This window comes from Manis javanica, chromosome 3, assembly GCF_040802235.1.
Source record: "Manis javanica isolate MJ-LG chromosome 3, MJ_LKY, whole genome shotgun sequence".
In the NCBI taxonomy this organism is placed as follows: domain Eukaryota; kingdom Metazoa; phylum Chordata; class Mammalia; order Pholidota; family Manidae; genus Manis; species Manis javanica.
The window spans coordinates 104798562-104818205 of record NC_133158.1 but is presented as its reverse complement, the minus strand read 5'-3'; the positions used below and the strand labels follow the sequence as shown (position 1 = coordinate 104818205).

Below are 19644 nucleotides of genomic sequence, written 5' to 3'. Positions count from 1 at the left end.
TTACATATATACACATATACAATGAAAATGAAGAATAATATTTCTTTAATAAATATCATTTTAATAGTTTAATATCTTTAAAAGTGGAGAATGTATGAGAGAAAACAATATGAGGTCTTGGTGGTGAAAATAGGCTTCTATATTTTCTATCTAATGATCTTATGATTTAAAAATGTGTATATTACTGCATAGAGTGTAACATGTGAAATATATAAAACTGCACATAAAGTGAATACCGACTTTAAAAACCAAGGAACTATATTCTCTTAGCTCTTATCTCAACAGAAAGAGCTCCAAAGAGAAATTACTTAGATTTAATTAAGAGTCAGCTGCATATGCAGAAGGCTGAAATAGATAATTTCAACAGTACTTATATCCACGACTTTGAGTAAATCTCTGATTTAAAGAAGAAACAGACTAGTGTGCCAGGATCTGAATTTGTCAGTTCCTCAAAGTTAGGATCAGGAAAAGCATAGTCCAGGCATACCAGCAGACATTAGAGAAACTTTTAAGACTGCCCTTAGACTTGGCTCCAAGTTACTCCTGATTTGATAAGTGCCCTTTTTTATTTCTTTCCTTATTGCTCAGCCAGAACTGAACGTGCAGCTGGCACTTATCACTGCGTTTCTGTCACTGCGCAAGACACCCCGAGTTGATTATTTGCTTAATACAAGCTTTTCACTTCCTCTTGTCATATCCTCTCAGGCTCTGAAGTCTTTTTTCTAAACGTGGTCCATTTGTGGATGGCACCTGTAACCTGAGTAAAGTCTTACTTCTTGCTGAGTGCTGACCTGAATTCTGAATTCTGCCTGCTCATGAGCAGGTTGACGCTGATCACAAAACACAGACAGACTCTGGGAACCAAGGTATACAAATTTTTTACCTGTATTTCCACAGGTTCATGAATAACAGATTCAGGGAATTCACTGTACAAACTCACTATATACTACCCATTTCGTGAATGACATTGAAAAGCATTATTAGGTAAAATTTACAATCAATGAAAAATAAGTTTTAGTTTTTTAAAAGCATATTGATAATATAATATGTATTGTCCTTGTAAAATAGAATTAGGATTACAGCATATTTCTCTTGCACACTCTCTAAATAATTTACACACTACCAGGAAATATTGACCATTTCCTGGTCAATTTTAGAAGCCCTATCTTTATTGGCCTACCAGTGTTTAATCTGTTCAGTCCATTCTAAAAGATTCTCCTTTTCTAGTCAGCATACTCTGTGGTATCAAATTTTCAAATTTTTTTCTTTAATATTAGATTTTAAAAACCACAATTAATGGCAATAATTGCTTTAATGTATAACAGAATATTCTGTTATAAAAGCTCTGTCATTCATTCCTCACCAACAAATTCCAGTATGTTTATACCATTCACTTCTCTTGATTACCACTATTATATTGCTGTGCAGGCTATCATTACCTGGTCAATTTTAGAAGTCCTGTCTTTCTTGGCCTACCAGTGTTTAATCTGTTCAGTCCATTCTAAAAGATTCTCTTCACACCTCTTAAAAAAAGAAAACTTTTATGATGATTTATTAAGTTCTGCATTAGCTGTGACCTTGTCCCCATTTGGGTGAACTTTGTTCCTTAAACCCTAACCATCCTTAACCCTTTGTGATTTCAGCCTTTTGCACTTAGCTGTCCCATCTGCCTAATCACTTTTTTATATACTCCATCTTAACATAGCTGTGTGTTTCCATTACCTTAATTACAACATGTTTCATGAGAACAAGGAAGAAGCTGTCTTTCTCACAATTCTGTACAACACCTGAATTTATATTTGACACTCAGTAAATAACAGTTAAGGAATGAATGAAAGAAAACACAAGATAAGTAAATATTCTTGATATTGTCACAACATTAACAGAGTAGGAAAGGTATATTGGCATTATTCGACTTTCCTAAATTCACAGAATTTAGGACCATCAATCTGGTGTCAATTCTACAGAAATACACTGTCTCTTATAGACACTGACTATTTTGCTAAGAACCCAGCCCCTACATTATAATTAGCACTCACAGTATAGGCACGTAACAGAGAAAGCAGTATAGCGTGGAGAAGACAAGTAGTGACTCTATATCACCTTACTACGCTGATGGACAGTGACTGCAATAGTGTCGGGGGGGTACTTGATAATATGGGTGAATATTGCTCATGTGAAAATGTCATAAGATTGTATATCAATGATACCTTAATTTTTTAAAAAAAGAAGCCAGCCCCTTAAATTAGCTAGGAATTAACCGCACATTTTTTTTAAATATGTAAAATACCTTTATACTTCTTTTCAGTTGTTGAATTTTCTCATTTGATTTTTGCTGAGGAAAGCTACCAAGGGAGTAAAAACTAATATGTCCTTTGGCACCTTTGGAGGATAATTCAATTAATAATTTCATAGATCTATTTCTACTGTATGTTCACTCATACACAGAATCAGCTACGGCAATTAACAGGATTAAGTTCATGTGTCCTGGGAATTCTAATGGTTACATGGAATACTAAATCACATGTGTGCTCACTGCCAATTAATCATATCACTGGATGTGTATTTTCTGTACTAAATTTGAACAGCCAAGTTATGCATAAATCTTAGCATATTTTATGACCCTGGAGTCATAACTTCATTTATTTTAAGATATGCCAATATGTGTCTCCTTAGCACACACTGGCTTTCTCTTTAATTTGACTTTTATTAGTGATACTAGTATTACTGATCATAAGAGATGTTTGATTATAAGTAAGGTGACTCATCCTTCTTTCTCTTGTCCTAATATCTCTCCTCCTTACATCATACAGATACTAATAGAAGAATTGTACTACCTATGGTGATTTTTGCCTCTATTGTTGCCTTATTTAATTGAATTTTCCATAAACAGTTACAGTATTTAAAAGATTGCATCATTATTTTTATTGTCATGCCCAATTTTACACATAAATTAAAGAAACAAAGCCTAAGTGAATCTTGTTCATAAAAATTTCTGAGTTATCAAAAGAATTATTGATCGTACAGATATAGCATTGATAGAATCGTTTTATAAGAAACTGTTAATAATTTCAGAACCTGAATTATCAGTAGCACATTATGTAACTTATGTAATTTCTGCTTATTGATGTCAAGCAACTTTCATTACAATAAAAATTGAAAATTGCATCAGGTAAAATGTAATTTTTTTAAATCTAGTAATTTAGTTTGAGGTCCAGATCGTTAATTTTACATATGATAAAAATACATCCACAAATTTTATTTATTTCTTAAACTTCCCAGGTCTATCAAACATGATGACTTTTAAAAAAGTAAATTAAAACATTTCCACTATTATACCTTAAAGTGCATGGTTGTGCATTCTACAAGGTTGCTTATTAGATGCATGGGGCACCATGTGGGTCACAGTTATGGGAAATAAACAAGAAAATTCTATTATGCGTGCCAAACAACAACAATATTAGTAATGATAATAATGCTGATAGCTAACATGCTGCTTAGAACCTGTCAGTATTTAAATTAAGCATGTTAGGTAAATAACAAATGTAACAGAAATTGAATTACATTTGGTATTATTATTTTCAGTATTTTACCTTTATATTTATCGCCTCTTAATTGAAAGGCTGAAATGTAGGGAACTTTTCTACATCCTTTTAAGTTCCTTGACTGAAAATTGGTAACAAATGGTCACATACTGATAACTTTCAAGTAATCATAGTATTATTTCATTGGATTTAGATCAGTTTCTCTAACTATTATTTATGTTGGCATATATATTATATTTTTAATGTGCATTGATTAGAATAATTTTTTAATTTAAAAGGTGACAAACTATTATCAAAATTTAATTATTTTTATATAATAGAGCAAAATAATTTAAACCAGATAAGCAATGCAAATTGTAATTAGAAATGAATATAAAGAACAATTTAAAAACTTTGCAGCATTGTAAACAAAAACAGAAAATGCAGAACTTCTTCTGAAATAGTATTTTATTGACATGGGTCTCCCCTTTTAGACAGCAATATTTTAAGCTAAAAATGTGTATTCTTTATTTTTCTTTTCCCTGCCTAGCATATCTAGCATATAGAAAGCATTAAATAAATAATAATTTAATTAATGAAGATGACAATAAATATAAACAATCTGTCTCTATACTATTATTTACAGCATTTGTAGTACAAATAATCAAATTTTATAATAATATTAATGGGTTTAAAAATCAGAGAAATTAAAAGTAAGAAGACATTAAAAACCATAGTCTGAATGAAAAACTCCATATATAACAAAAGCTTAATCAAGAATGTCTTCTTTTTGTGTTTATTTAAAAATGTTTGATTATCAATTTGATTAAATATGTAATCAAGAGTTTCTCAGTCATGTACAATTTTAATTCAGCCAAGTGGAATAATCTGTGAAAATACTTTTGATTTTGCTGTCCCTAATTAAAATTCTAGAAAAAACAAAATAAAGATTTAATGATATGAATTAAATACCAAATATCTTTGCAATTTCCTAGGGAGCTTTTGGAAAATCACAAGTATATTTTATTTTTTTAATTTTTTATTTTCACTTCAGAGAAAAAAAGAGATATTAGAAATAATTAGGTTTTCTCTGTGGTTATTACATTATAGTGGAAAAGTTTCTACTCATATAGGAAAATACATTTAATTGTGAAAAAATCAAAGAAAGTTAAATAAAATTAAAAAATAAATGTTCACATATGCAAATGAAGTTATTACCTTGGCTTATTTGTATATGATGTGGAATTTCCACATATCTAATTCTTATTACTGGATAAAGATCTGAATGCAAGTTCTTTTAAAAATAACATAAGAAACATAATGAGAAATGTTGCTCAGGGCAAGAAAAATGTTTCAATCAATTGTTTTAGTACTGATAATTCTAGAGTATTGGGAACAAAAATTAATCATATTATGAAGTTTGAGAAAATCACGGAAAAAAATACAAGTATGAAAGCATAAGACATGGTTTATGGTCTTGGGCTTTTATCATATTGGGTAGTGGTAACTGCTCTTATCTTAGAAGATTTTTTTACAGGCCCAAGAAAAATCAAAGATTTTCTTAACAAATAGGATTATCATTGAATTATTTATACCTAACAGGTAATATTTGAAATCCTCCTAACTACAAAGTTTTAAGATAGCAAGAGTGCTAAAAATAGCATTTAAAGAAGTGACTTGCTCTTATCAAGCCTTCATCTTCATCACATGGACAGAAACAGTTTCTCTTGTCAGCAGTGTTACAGCAGAGAGGATATTTTATTCTACATGACCCTATAAATATAAAATAAAGAGGACTACCTGAACAATATAGTAAGTCAAATGAATCATATGTTTTAAAACTGTATAGACACAGAATCAATGTTATCTGGTTCTTAAGTTTACTTCTTTCAAATACTGTGATAATACATCGATAAGAGGACTTTTTCTATGACTGCTCATTTGTATAGTCACCGTGACACATATTTAACAATAAGTGCATTAAATTATGTATTTTATGATAGTTTTGAAGCCATTCCATATAAGTAGATTCCAGCTTCCTAGATATAGTGCAATATTTGTATGTCCCTTCAATCATTTTGCATCTTCGAAAAGCACAAATGCACTATTTTTGGAGTGATATAAAAAATATTATTAAATTGGAATTAAAGATGGTGGTGTTAGAGGAGAGACAGAGGCTTCCTCCTAAAACTGGATACAATTAGAAAATTTAATTGGCACAACTAATCAAGAGAGAGCAACAGGAAAGAGGACTGCGTCAGACTGCATATACCTGAAGAAAAGAGCAGACCTCACCAAACGGGGTAATGTACCAGAGCTGTGGCTCTGCAGGATCCAAGCCCCTCCCCCACCCCAGCTCACCAGTGGGAGGAAGAGAAACAGAGCAGGGAGGGAGTGGAAGGCCTGGGACTGCTGAATGCCTAGCTCCAGAAATCTGCACTGGGAGCACAAACCTACATTTCACGATGCTTTCATGAGACTCGCATGACTACTGGGTTGGAAAGTTAATACAGGCAGAGTTCCTGGGGAGACTGGGATTCCAGATGCTTGTGGAAAGCAGGGATCCATATATGGCTGCTCTGGGACAAAAACTTATACCTATGTGCCCGGCCCACTGACTCAGGTAGTGGAGAAAGGCACAGGAGCCAGGAGGCGGGGAACAGCTCTTTCCTACCCCTAGTACCACTCCCCTGAGACCCCTGACATTTCTTCAGGGGCTCAGCAGCTACAGAATAGAGCTTCTGGACACTAGAGGGCACCATATACAAACATGAAACACCAAAGGAAACTTGTCCAGAGTAAAAATGTTAATACAACTCCTGAGAAAGATATAAATGATATGGACCTCGTGACTCTTCCTGAAAGAGAGTTCAAAATAAAGATAATCAACATCCTAATGGAGGTACAGAAAGACATCTAAGAACTCAGGAATGAATTCAGGTCAGAGATCCAATTGTTAAAGAACACAATGGAGGGTATTAAAAGCAGGTTGGATATGGTGGAGGAGACAATAAATGAAATAGAAACTAGAGAAGAGGAAAACAAAGAAGCTAAGGCACAGAGAGAAAAAAGGATCCCTAAAAATGAAAGAATATTGAAAGAATTGTGTGACCAATCCAAGCGGAACAATATTTGCATTATAAGGATACCAGAAGAAGAAGAGAGAGAAAAACGGATAGAAAGTGTCTTTGAGGAGGTAGTTGCTGAAAACTTCCCCAATCTGGGGAAGGAGAAAGTCTCTCAGGCCATGGAGATCCACAGATCCCCCTACACAAGGGACCCAAGGAAGACACACTAAGACACATAGTAATTAAAATGGGAAATATCAAGGAGAAGGACAGACTGTTAAAAGCAGCCAGAGGCAGAAATAAGATCACATACAAAGGAAAGCCCATCAGACTAACAACAGACTTCTCAGCAGAAACCTTACAGGCCAGAAGGGAGTGGCATGATGTATTTAATGCCATGAAGTAGAAGGGCCTGGAACCAAGATTACTTTATCCGGTGAGATTATCATTTAAATTTGAAGGATGGATTAAACAATTTCCAGATAAGCAAAAGCTGAGAGAGTTTACCTCCAACAAACCATATCTGCAGTCTATTGTGGAGGGAGTGCTATAGATGGAAGTGGTCCAAGGATTGGATAGCTGCCACCAGAGGTAGTAAAATCATGGTAGGGAGGGTGGAGCAGCTGATTGCAAGGCAAATGCAAAATTGAACTGACTATCCCCAAAGCCAATCAAGGGATAGAGAAAAAGTATAGAATCTGATACCTAATATATAAAGAATGAAGGAGGAAGAAAAAGGAGGAGAAATAGAAAAGAACCTTTAGATTGTGTTTGTAACAGCATACTAAGTGAGTTAAGTTAGACTCTCAGATAGTAAGGAAAGTAACCTGGAACCTTTGGTAACCACGAATCTAAAGCCTGAAATGGCAATAAGTACATACCTATCGATAATCACCCTAAATGTAAATGGACTGAATGCACCAATCAAAAGACATAGAGTCACTGAATGGATAAAAAAGCAAGACCCATCTATATGCTGCTTACTAGAGACTCAATTCAAACCCAAAGACATGCACAGACTAAAAGTCAATGGATGGAAAAACATATTTCATGCAAACAATAGGGAGAAAAAGCAGGAGTTGCAGTACTAATATCAGACAAAATAGACTTCAAAACAAAGTAACAAGAGATAAAAAAGGACATTACATAATGATAAAGGGCTGAGTCCAACAAGAGGATATAACCATTATAAATATATATGTACCCAATACAGAGCACCAGCATATGTGAAACAAATACTAACAGAACAAAGGAGGAAATAGACTGCAATGCATTCATTTTAGGAGACTTCAACACACCATTCACTCCAAAGGACAGATCCACCAGACAGAAATACAAAGAATTATTAGAGAATACTATGAAAACCTATATGCTAACAAGCTGGAAAACCTAGAAGAAATGGACAACTTCTTAGGAAAATACAACCTTCCAAGACTGATGAAGGAAGAAATACAAAATGTAAATAAACCAATAACCAGCAAAGAAATTGAAGCAGTTATCAAAAAACTACCCAGGAACAAAATCCCTTGGCCAGATGGATTTACCTCAGAATTTTATCAGACATACAGAGAAGACATATTACCCATTCTCCTTAATGTTTTTCAAAAAATAGAAGAGGAGGGAATACTTCCTAGCTCATTATATGAAGCCAACATCACCCTAATACCAAACCAGGCAAAGACCCCATGAAAAAAGAAAATTACAGACCAATATCCCTGATGAACATAGATGCAAAAATAATCAATAAAATATTAGCAAACCGAATTCAAAAAATATATCAAAAGGATCATAAACACGACCAAGTGGGATTCATCCCAGGGATGCAAGGATGGTACAACATTCGAAAATCCATCAACATCGTCCACCACATCAACAAAAAGAAAGAAAAAACCACATGATCATCTCCATAGTTGCTGAAAAAGCATTCGACAAAATTCAACATCCATTCATGAGAAAAACTCTCAGCAAAATGGGTATAGAGGGCAAGTACTTCAACATAATAAAGGCCATAAACGATAAACCCACAGCCAACATCATACTGAACAGCGAGAAGCTGAAAGCTTTTCCTCTGAGATCAGGAACAAGACAGGGATGCCCACTCTCCCCACTGTTATTTAACATAGTACTGGAGGTTCTAGTCACAGCAATTAGACAAAACAAAGAAATACAAGGAATCCAGATTGGTAAAGAAGAAGTTAAATTGTCACTATTTGCAGATGACATGATATCGTACATAAAAACCCTAAAGACTTCACTCCAAAACTACTAGAACTGATAACAGAATACAGCAAAGTTGCAGGATACAAAATTAACACACAGAAATCTGTGGCTTTCCTATATACTAACAATGAGCCAATAGAAAGAGAAATCAAGAAAACAATTCTGTTCACAATTGCATCAAAAATAATAAAATACCTAGGAATAAACCTAACCAAAGAAGTGAAAGACCTATACCCTGAAAACTATAAGACTCTCTTATGAGAAGTCAAAGAGGACACTAACAAATGGAAACTCATCCCATGCTCTTGGTTAGGAACAATTAATATCATTAAAATGGCCATCCTGCCCAAAGCAATATACAGATTTGATGCAATCCCTATCAGATTACCAACAACATTTTCAACAAACTGGAACAAATAGTTCAAAAATTCATATGGAAACACCAAAGACCCCAAATAGCCAAAGCAATCTTGAGAAAGAAGAATAAGTGGCCGGGATCTCACACCCCAACTTCAAGCTCTACTACAAAGCCATAGTAATCAAGACAATTTGGTACTGGCACAAGAACAGAGCCACAGACCAGTGGAACAGATTAGAGACTCCAGACATTAACTCAAACATATATGGTCAAATAATATTCTATAAAGGAGCCATGGACATACAATGGGGAAATAGTCTCTTCAACAGATGGTGCTGGCAGAACTGGGCAGCTACATGCAAGAGAATGAAACTGAATCACTGTCTAACCCCATACACAAAAGTAAATTCAAAATGGATCAAAGACCTGACTGTAAGTCATGAAACCATAAAACTCTTAGAAAAAAGATAGGCAAAAATCTCTTGGATATGAACATTAGTGACTTCTTCATGAAATATATCTCCCTGGGCAAGGAAAACAAACGCAAAAATGAACAAGTGGGACTATATCAAGCTGAAAAGCTTCTGTACAGCAAAGGACACTATCTATAGAACAAAAAGGTATCCTAAAGTATGGGAGAATATTTTTGTAAATGACAGATCCGATAAAGGCTTAACATCCAAAATATATAAAGAACTCACACACCTCAATAAAAAAAAAGCAAACAATCCAATTAAAAATGGGCAGAGGAGCTGAACAGACAGTTCTCCAAAGAGGAAATTCAGATGACCAACAGACACATGAAAAGATGCTCCACATAGCTAGTTATCAGAGAAATGCAAATTAAAACCACAATGAGATCACCTCACACCAGTAAGGATGGCCACCACCCAAAAGACAAACAACAACAAATGTTGGTGAGGTTGCGGAGAAAGGGGAACCCTCCTACACTGCTGGTGGGAATGTAAATTAGTTCTCCCACCATGGAAAGCAATATGGAGGTTCCTCAAAATGCTCAAAACAGACTTACCATTTGCCCAGGAATTCCACTTCTAGGAATTTACCCTAAGAATGCAGCACTCCAGTTTGAAAATGACAGATGCACCCCTATGTTTATCGCAGCACTATTTATAGTAGCCAAGAAATGGAAGCAACCTAAGTGTCCATCAGTAGATGAATGGATAAAGAAGATGTGGTATATATACACAATGGAATATTATTCAGCCATAAGAAGACAACAAATCCTACCATTTGCAAGAGTATGGATGGAGCTAGAGGGTATTATGCTCAGTGAAATAAGCCAAGTGGAGAAAGATAAATACCAAATGATTTCACTCATCTGTGGAGTATAAGAACAAAAGAAAAACTGAAGGAACAAAACAGCAGCAGAAACACAGAACCCAAGAATGGACTAACAGTTACCAAAGGGAAAGAGACTGGGGAGAATGGGAAGGTAGGGAGGGATAAGGGTGGGGAAGAAGAAAGGAGGTATTATGATTAGCATGTATAATGTGGGGGGTGGGGGAAAGGGGAGGGCTTTGCAGCACAGAGAAGACAAGTAGTGATTCTACAACATCTTACTATGCTTATGGACAGTGACTGTAATGGGGTTTGTGGGGTGGACTTGGGGTAGGGGAGAGCCTAGTAAACATAATGTTCTTCAAAAAAATAAAAATAAATTTTAAAAAATATTATTAAACTGTATATTATGAAGGTTCTTAAGTAAAGATACAAAGCTAGCATTTGCTTTGTTAATGTCTTTAAAACAATATATTGACAATTATGTTGGTTTTTTTATTCAATATGTTATTACACAAGTTGGTTGAAGCAAGTTAGAGAAAAATTTAAATACACATATTTTCACATAGATACAGTTTATTTTATTCAGAAAGTATTCATTCCAAATCCCTCCCTGGAAAAGTGTTGTGCATTACCCTGCTGGATTGACATTAGGCTTAACCACATGACTTCTGGGATGTGACATGATCAAACACTTGAAATTTGCTTCCATTATTGGGTTTGTTCTCTCGTGCTACTGCCATCACCATAAGAAGGCTTCCTTCCCTCCTTGTGGTTGCCACCTCTACAGCCTGATTGAAGTGTTACTGGACCCATAACATGGAGTCAAGCACTGCTGCTTGGAACTGAGCTCCCTATTCTAGGTCAGCCTGGGTCAGCTATTTCCATTAGAGCATGAGAATCATCACTGTATGCTGCTGAGTTCTGGGGTGTGTTATGTATCATGTACAATGATTGTGTCATTTGCTGTTGATGAGTCTCACTGCACTGCTTTACATTTTCTCCTTAGCCCTTTCCACTGCTTCCCTTATTATATATTTTGTTACTTTATTTTGTTTATTATTGATTTTCCTTGCTAGAATGTAAGGTTCACAAAGTTGGGTGTTTTTGCTTCCTTTATTCAATTCTATGTACTAAACACGTGGAAAAGTGGTTGATTTGTAGTATATACCTGATAAATACTGAATGAAAAAAAAAGTAAAATAAGTCCATAAAAACAAACATTTATTAAAATCTAAGGATAGCTGCTAATGTATGATATTTACATATTTTTTTAATGAAGCGCAATACATTAGAAAACTGCTATGTAGTTGAAATCACCTAGGAGCTGAGTTGAGTTAGTGGATAGGTATCAACAATAATACGTAGGTGATATTAGGAAAACTTGTCTGCTTCTGCTCCACTGAAATAAGATAATAGGATTCAGAGGATTTAAGGATTTATGGCCACAGAGTTCTGGATGATTGTATTCAAATTGTTGAACTGGTCTTTTTTAAGAATTTAGTGCTTTAACTTTTGTTGGCCATGTTATTCTGGATTAAGGTACAGTAAGATAAATCTTTATGCACATATCCTGGGGAAGTGAAGGAAGGTAGATGAGCATTGTCAATGCTTGTGTTTCCTCCAAATTTCTATGTTGCAGTAACCTTACTCCCCAAACTGATGATATTAGGAGGTGTGACCTTTGGGACACAATTAGGATTATATGAGGTCATGAATGAATCACTGCCCTCAGAAAAGTCAGGAGAAAGCTCTGTCCCTCTGCTCTGTTCTCCATTGTTTAAAGGCAGAACTAGAAGACATCAGTCCACAACTGGAAAAGGATGTCCCCAGAGCCCAGCTATACTGGCTCCCTGTTGGTGGAATTCCAGTTCCTGAACTGTAAGAGATAAATGCCTTGTTTATAATACCCCAAATCTATGGCACTTTGTTACAGCAGCCCAAACAAACAGGCTGCAAGCATCTGGCCACAAGGTCTTAGCACATCTCTGAGGATCTTCAAGATGACAAAACTCAGTGAAGTCAGTGAAGGCTTGGCATGATGCGATCGCAGTGGGTAAGCTTACTGCTTCTGCGCCAGGCCCACATGTACGGTGGTCTTCTCTGTCAAATCCAGAAAGCTCACTGCTATGGACTGAATGCTGTGTTTCCCCAAATTCAAATGCTGAAACCCTAATCATCAATATGATGGTATTTGGAAGTAGGTCCTTTGGGCGGTAATTCATTTTAGATGAAGTATGAGAGTAGAATCCCCATCACGGGATTTATATCCTTAAAGAAAAATGAAGAGGTAGGAAGAGAGTCTCTTTCTGTGTGGCTGCACCACAGAGAGGCCAGGGAGGACATAACTGGCAGAAGGGCCTGTGCCTAGGACCTGCCCACGCTGGCGTCCTCACCCTCGTCTTGGACTTGCAGCCTTCACACTGAGAGAAGTACAAGCCACCCTCTGTGGTTATTTTGTTATAGCTGCCGAAACTAGTGGCAACTGAGGGTTCTGGGGCACAGTCTTCCTTCCAGAGGAAGGCAGAAGCCATGGCAAATTAGAGGCAGGATTCAGTATTTCTGGACAATTAAGTTAAGCAGGTGCCAAGAGGCAGTGATAAATTCAGCAGTTACACAAAATGACAAATTTTATTTATTTGTTTATATTTGTTTGTTCACATCTAAGCATTCTCCTTTCAAGGGTTAGATGTTTCCTAAAATTCCTCAGCAATTTTTCATCATCATAATCTCTGAAGTATTTTAACAAGATTTGGTATTTGAATCAAATGATCCCGGTTAGTGATCAATAAAAACGTAGTAACTGAAATAATTGGTAGTACCTATGCATATGGGGATTGTGATTTCAGATCTTCCCAGAGGGTTCATGTAAAGACTGGGTTAAAACAATACAGCTGAGCAGTGAAAGGTTTTCACCTTTCTCTTTTAATGTTCTGATCTCCCTATCTTCTGGATGTAGAGATAAGCTTTATATTTCTCTCAGATACTATCCTTGAAACTATCATACTGGGTGTAAAACCTAAGTGGTTGCTGGTATTAAAACAAATTTACTTATGTAAATGAGCCATCTTCTTTAAAGTTTGAAAGCTTACATGTATAATGGTGAGTATAAAAGTTAGGGTCATAAGACATCTTAATCAGACATAAATGTGTGTCTTCTGTGACTAAGGAGATTTTTCTAATGTGAAAGTGTTTATTAATATAAATTTCCTTAACTGTTTAATCCAGGTCACATCTTATTGATCTCATCCTGTACATGCAGCAGATCATGCTACTAGAATGACTGTTTTCTTGAAGAACTGCAAAAATTGAGGAAAAAGTTGTGTGGTAACGCAAAGACTTATTAATTCTATGGAGTGAATGTATATATGGGAGTAATGTGAGTCTATGTCATTAAGATTCATTAATATCCCTATATCCTTACAAGTTTTCTGATATTGCTAGCAACTTTTATACCAAAGGGGAAATTTATTTAAATATCATTATTATATATAATAAGAAATAAAAGCAGGTGCAGAGACCTTGATGAAAAAAGAGTAAGTGAAAAATTCAGTATTTCTTAACATGCATTGTTATCATGTAACTATTAAATTAAATTTATCATGGAAAGTAATTAAGTCTAATTAATGTGTAATACGTACTGAGAACCTCGTCACAAAACTTAATGCTACTCTAATTGTAATCAAACGTACTATGTAATAGGTGCCTATTGCATTAAACCACGTATCACATGCCTGTTATCTCCTTTGTTTTATAAATTGGAACTTTAGTTCAACTCGTTCTTCTTAGTAAGGGTAATGCCTTTGAAATGTTGAAAATGAACTGGCAGGACACCAAGGAATCTGTTTAAGCTGAAACACAAAAGAGGTCTGAACAGACAACAAAAAAAGGCTTAATCTCCTAAACACCTTAGGTTTAGTCCTATTACAGTAAATGTGGTTGGTATCAAATTATAAATGGCTTGATGTTTTTCCAATCATTTTTAGCAATATTATAGCATAAGTGCTTGAATCAGGCAGTAAAAATTGTTTTGGTAAGTTTTGTGACATTGCATACAATGTCTTTGTTATTTTCAGTTTCTCTGCTGTTTGACTTGAAGATGCAGAATAAAAATATTCTTACCATTTCTAACTTGTAAATATATTTTTTCAACAATAACTTTGCTTGGGATTACATGTAAGGTTCCCAAAGACTTCCTGATGGTATAAATTTATCACTGAATAAAATATCTTATAACAACACAGGCTTTAATTACCAAGAAATAAGCTTATTAGATAGCTTCAGTACTTATCATGGTTGTTATATTGCAATATCCAACCAAAATTTCTACTAATATTCATATGAAAGAATATATTACAAATAGTGATATAGATTTTAATAAAGGTTCAACTTTCACAATACAATTATACTAATTTATAAGTAAGATAACTGAAAAAAAGAGGAGGCTAACTAAATTTTAAATTATGACCATGGTTACATATGACAAATAATTATTTAACACCCTCCTCCAAAATAATGCTGACGCTACATAAATGATGACATTGAGGCATTTTTTTCCTATATCTACCACAACAATAAAATATGAACTTTAGCATTTAATGAAATTAAGATTATTATGTTAATTTCTACTTAAAGTAATCCACTAGCGTAATTACATGACTTATCATAAGTGAATTTTCCACAATTAAACTCATCAACTTTAAACATTCTAATATGATTTAGTTTTAATAAATTATAGTAAGTACCTATAAGGTAGTAATCTCATAGGTATCATAGCAAAGAGGTTGGGTGCATAGATAGGTAAGTTTATATTATGCTAAAGTGAAATTTATTCTTAACTATGGTATAAGGTTGGAAAAGTGAGCTATGTTCCCAACATATTTACTATTGGAATTCGTGAGTAAATTTAATTGTGAAAAATGGAGAATTTCCCTTAATGCATAGAAAGAAATATCATAAGAATCTGGATTAATCAAGGAGGAAGCTAGACTTCTAGAGACTTATAGGTAATTTGTAATGTATATTTAAGAGGTTCATCATGGGAAGAAACAAGAGGAGACACTTTAAATACATTTATGTGAAGGTTAGAAGCACAGGAAAAATTCCAGTTGGAGATTAAAAAAGAAGACAGTGTGATTAAATACTGATTAATGAATGATTAAAGCTTGGCTATGTGTTTATTAATCTTAAAATGTAAGAAGTTTTCTCTTGCTTTACATGAAATTCACCCTATATCAGTAGAATTAATTCTTTATAGATAAAGGATACTATTAAAAACTCTAAGCATCAAGCTCTGTACCTCAACTGTAGCTACCCTACCGCTCATTTCAATTTGAAATGACTTACATATTTAGAGCTTCATACACTTTCCAGGATGATTAGGGTTCATGTATACATATGTAAAATTGACTATACAGATTGATAAATTAAATGGGAAAAAGAAATTTAACATCTTTTTAGGGCTTTGCAATATAACAACCTTTTGGTTGGTATAATTTTTGCTTGGGGACATAAAACATATAAAAAACAAACTTAAAAAAATAATTTGACAGAAAAATGAAAGAGGTGAGACTACAACCCAACATTTCTTGACATTCAATGAGCCAGAAGAATATGACCAATTCTAAAGGAAAAATACAATCAAAATATATACATCCCAAGATAACCGAGATATTGAATCTATTACATTTTAAATTTATAGATTTTAGAGTAGATATTTTAATTATGTTCCACGAGGTAAAGGAAAACATATATACAATAAATGAGTATAAGAGAAATATCATCAGGAAAAACAGAATATAAAACTGAACAAATTTAGGAAATTAGAACTAAAAAAAAATCAATATCTTAAAAAAATGAAAAACAATGGGTTTAGGAGCAGAAAAGAGATGATGGAGTAAAGAGTCTGTTAAGTAGAAGAGGAAACAGCAGAAATTATCTAATCTGAGAAAGAGTGTGAGATATGTAAACCTGAACAGTATCTCAGGGATCTTTGAGATAATTTCAAAAGGCCTTATGTGTACATAACGCTCTGTAGATCACAAAGAGATGAAAAGAGGACAAATAATTGAAGAAATAATTGTAGAAATGACCTAATACTGTTGACAAAAAAGATATTACAGATTCTAGAAGCTTAGTACCTCTCAAACAGAATAAACTCAAAGAAAACTACACACAGCACTTCCTAATCAAAGTGATAAATAACAAAGATAAAGAAAATAACTTTAGCAGGTAAAGAAAAATGACATGTGGCATACAAGGGATCCTAAATTCAAATTATCATGGATTTCGCACCAGAAACCAAGGACACTAGAAGATAATGGGAGATAAAGGTATCAAATATTTGAAGATATGTCAACTCAGAATTCTTTTCAGAAAAAAAAATCCTTTAGGAATGAAGAACATTTTCAAGTGAAAATTTTAATAGAATTTATCAGAAACATATGCTCTATAATAAATTGAGAAAATTTCTTCAGGATAAAGGACAATAATATTAGAGGGAAATTTGGATCTTTAAGAATGAAGGGCAAAAATGATCACAGAAGTTTTTTTGTCACAGCCCAAAACTGAGAACTACCTATTGCCTGTCAACAGAGAGCTAAACAAATTCTGTTTTACCTACACAATGCAAAAACAGGAACAAATTATTATAAATTATAGATTCACACATATGTATATCAATGTTATATGCTGACTGAAAGTGCTTTGCAAAAAATAAAAATAATATTGTGTGATGCCATACATATGTAAAATTCAGGAAATGCAAAATAAACTACAGTGATAAAAAGTAAATAAATAATTCCTGGGGAGGAGGGGGAAAGAAGGAATGCATTACAAAAGGGCTTGGGAAAATTCTTAGGGGAGGTGGACATGTTTATCTAGATTATTGCATGAGATTTGTGGGTGTATTCATATGTCAAAACCAATGACACTTTGCACTTTATATAGGGGCATTGTACCATTCTCTATGCTTCAATAAAGTTGTAAACAGAATATGTTTATTTTTCAAATTATTTCCACTACAGTAGAATAAAATTAAATACTTAACGTTTAAAAGAAAAAAATGATCAAGTGCTCTAAGAGCTGTCAAACTCAGTCACTTAAAATGAAAAAATAAGTGATTTTTTGAACATTGATTTAATAGTGGAAAACACTAGTTTATTATTTTTGAAATACATTCAGCCTCTAATCAACATGGTGGTAGCAACAATTTCTCAGGGAATGTTCAAAGTATTCTTGCAACATTTTTTTTACAAAACAAGTGCTTTTAATCCTGTCTAAATAAGAGATATATAATTTACTGGTGAACTTTATTCTAAACATTTACTCAAGAAAAATTAAACAGGCTGACCAACATTAAAATCTCTAATGCAAAACAGGAATACACCTGTGATCAAAAGCAACTGGTACTCTGTGAGCAATCAGTCCCTGAAAATTGGAGTATCCTAAATGTTTTTTGTATTAAAATATTCATGTTATTAAAAGATCACAAGAGCAAATAATCTGTAATGCACTATACAATTATTTATACAATCTGTTTATCCCATTATTTTCTACAGAGCTGAAATCAATTATAACTAGAACCTTGTGTCATTATATATCAACATTTCACATTTCCTTGATATTTTCTCATTGATTACTTTGACATTTGAATTCATGTTGAGGTTTGATATAAATCTGTCAATCCTGGTGTTCTAAGAAAGCAGGAGCTATGTTTTATTCATCCCTGTGTCCACAATCATGCAGCACTGAACCTGAATCTTGAAAGAGTTTAATAAAGACACCCTAGTTTTTGACTCAGTATGACTTTTAAAATTCTTCTCAATGAGGTTTTAAAATACAGATAGACAGAGATTGTAGGTCTTAGTTTAATTTGTTATTTTTTTCATAGTCCAGCACATTATATATATATATATATATATATATATATATATATATATATATATAGAGAGAGAGAGAGAGAGAGAGAGAGAGAGAGAGAGAGAGAGAGAGAAATTGAGGTCCCAGGGATGCAGGCCACACAACTAATTAGCACCATTCCTAAGACTAGCATATTAGACTTATATTGATCCCTGTATGAGCCAGCCTGCCTTCCTGTGATTTGGGAATACCAACACTGCTCATTTATCATGAGCTCCACGAGAACTCATGCGTTTTTGAGAAATTACAGCAGTAATTTAGTAATAATCCTATGATATATCAAATACATTTATAAATATTTACAAGTGCAAATATATATATATATATATGAAAATGGAAAAATAGCAGAAAACAGTAAAACAGTAATAGGGAGAAAGAAAACACACTAAATAAGTTATTAGCATCACTTCTTCCGTATATCCTGAATAATATTAAGGCAATAATATTTTGTCTGTTTGTTATTTAACATGAATAATGGTAATAAAAAGAGTTTTATGGAAGTTTCCAACTTTACTGAAGAAAGCAATAACTTGTGATAGAATCAAAGTACCTTCTGTTGTTGAGTATCTTTCACAATTTCTTTTGTAGAATTATTTACTTGGTCTTACCATGAATTACCTGACAAGCAGTTTATGAATATGCAAATTAATAGATTCCTTCAGTATCATCGTGAGAAATTATTTGCTTTCTAAGGGCATTCTCAGTAAGAAAATGAGGATTGTTTCATAGCCACCATCATATTCCGTCAATATTAATGCACTAGAAATTCTGCAATCAAATTTAGACATTCCTACTGATAGCTTTGTCCTTTCAAACAACAGGCAGACTCTAATGCTGATGATCTCTGAATATTTCCAGAGAATAATGCTAATTTTTTTCCTCCTTATGAACATATATATACCAAATTATTCTAAAACACCATGCAATAACCTAAGGTGGATTTTGCAGGTTCCATTTACACATTAGCCCTCAAACTTCCCAAATTTTATATAAAAAACTTCATATTTACTTAATGACTTTCCTTGTCAATAGTTCCCACTTCCAGACAGTAAACACTATTTTGATAAAATATAACTGCTGATATATTCAACCACTAAAAAATGCCATATCATATCTTATTAGGAAGAGAAATAATTCAACAAAAATAACTTGAATAAGAAATGAAAACACTACATATTGAGACACGGGTCCATTAATATTATAAGCAGATAAAAACTGAAGGAGATACTGATCAGTTACTGATAACTAATGTAGT

The 19644-nt window shown here is 33.7% G+C and overlaps 1 protein-coding gene across 3 annotated transcripts in view; it reads right to left on the bottom strand.

Moving 5' to 3' along the window:
* NCAM2 (neural cell adhesion molecule 2) overlaps positions 1–19644 on the bottom strand; it is a 508052-nt gene that overhangs the window by 116061 nt on the left and 372347 nt on the right. The window lies entirely within an intron of this gene.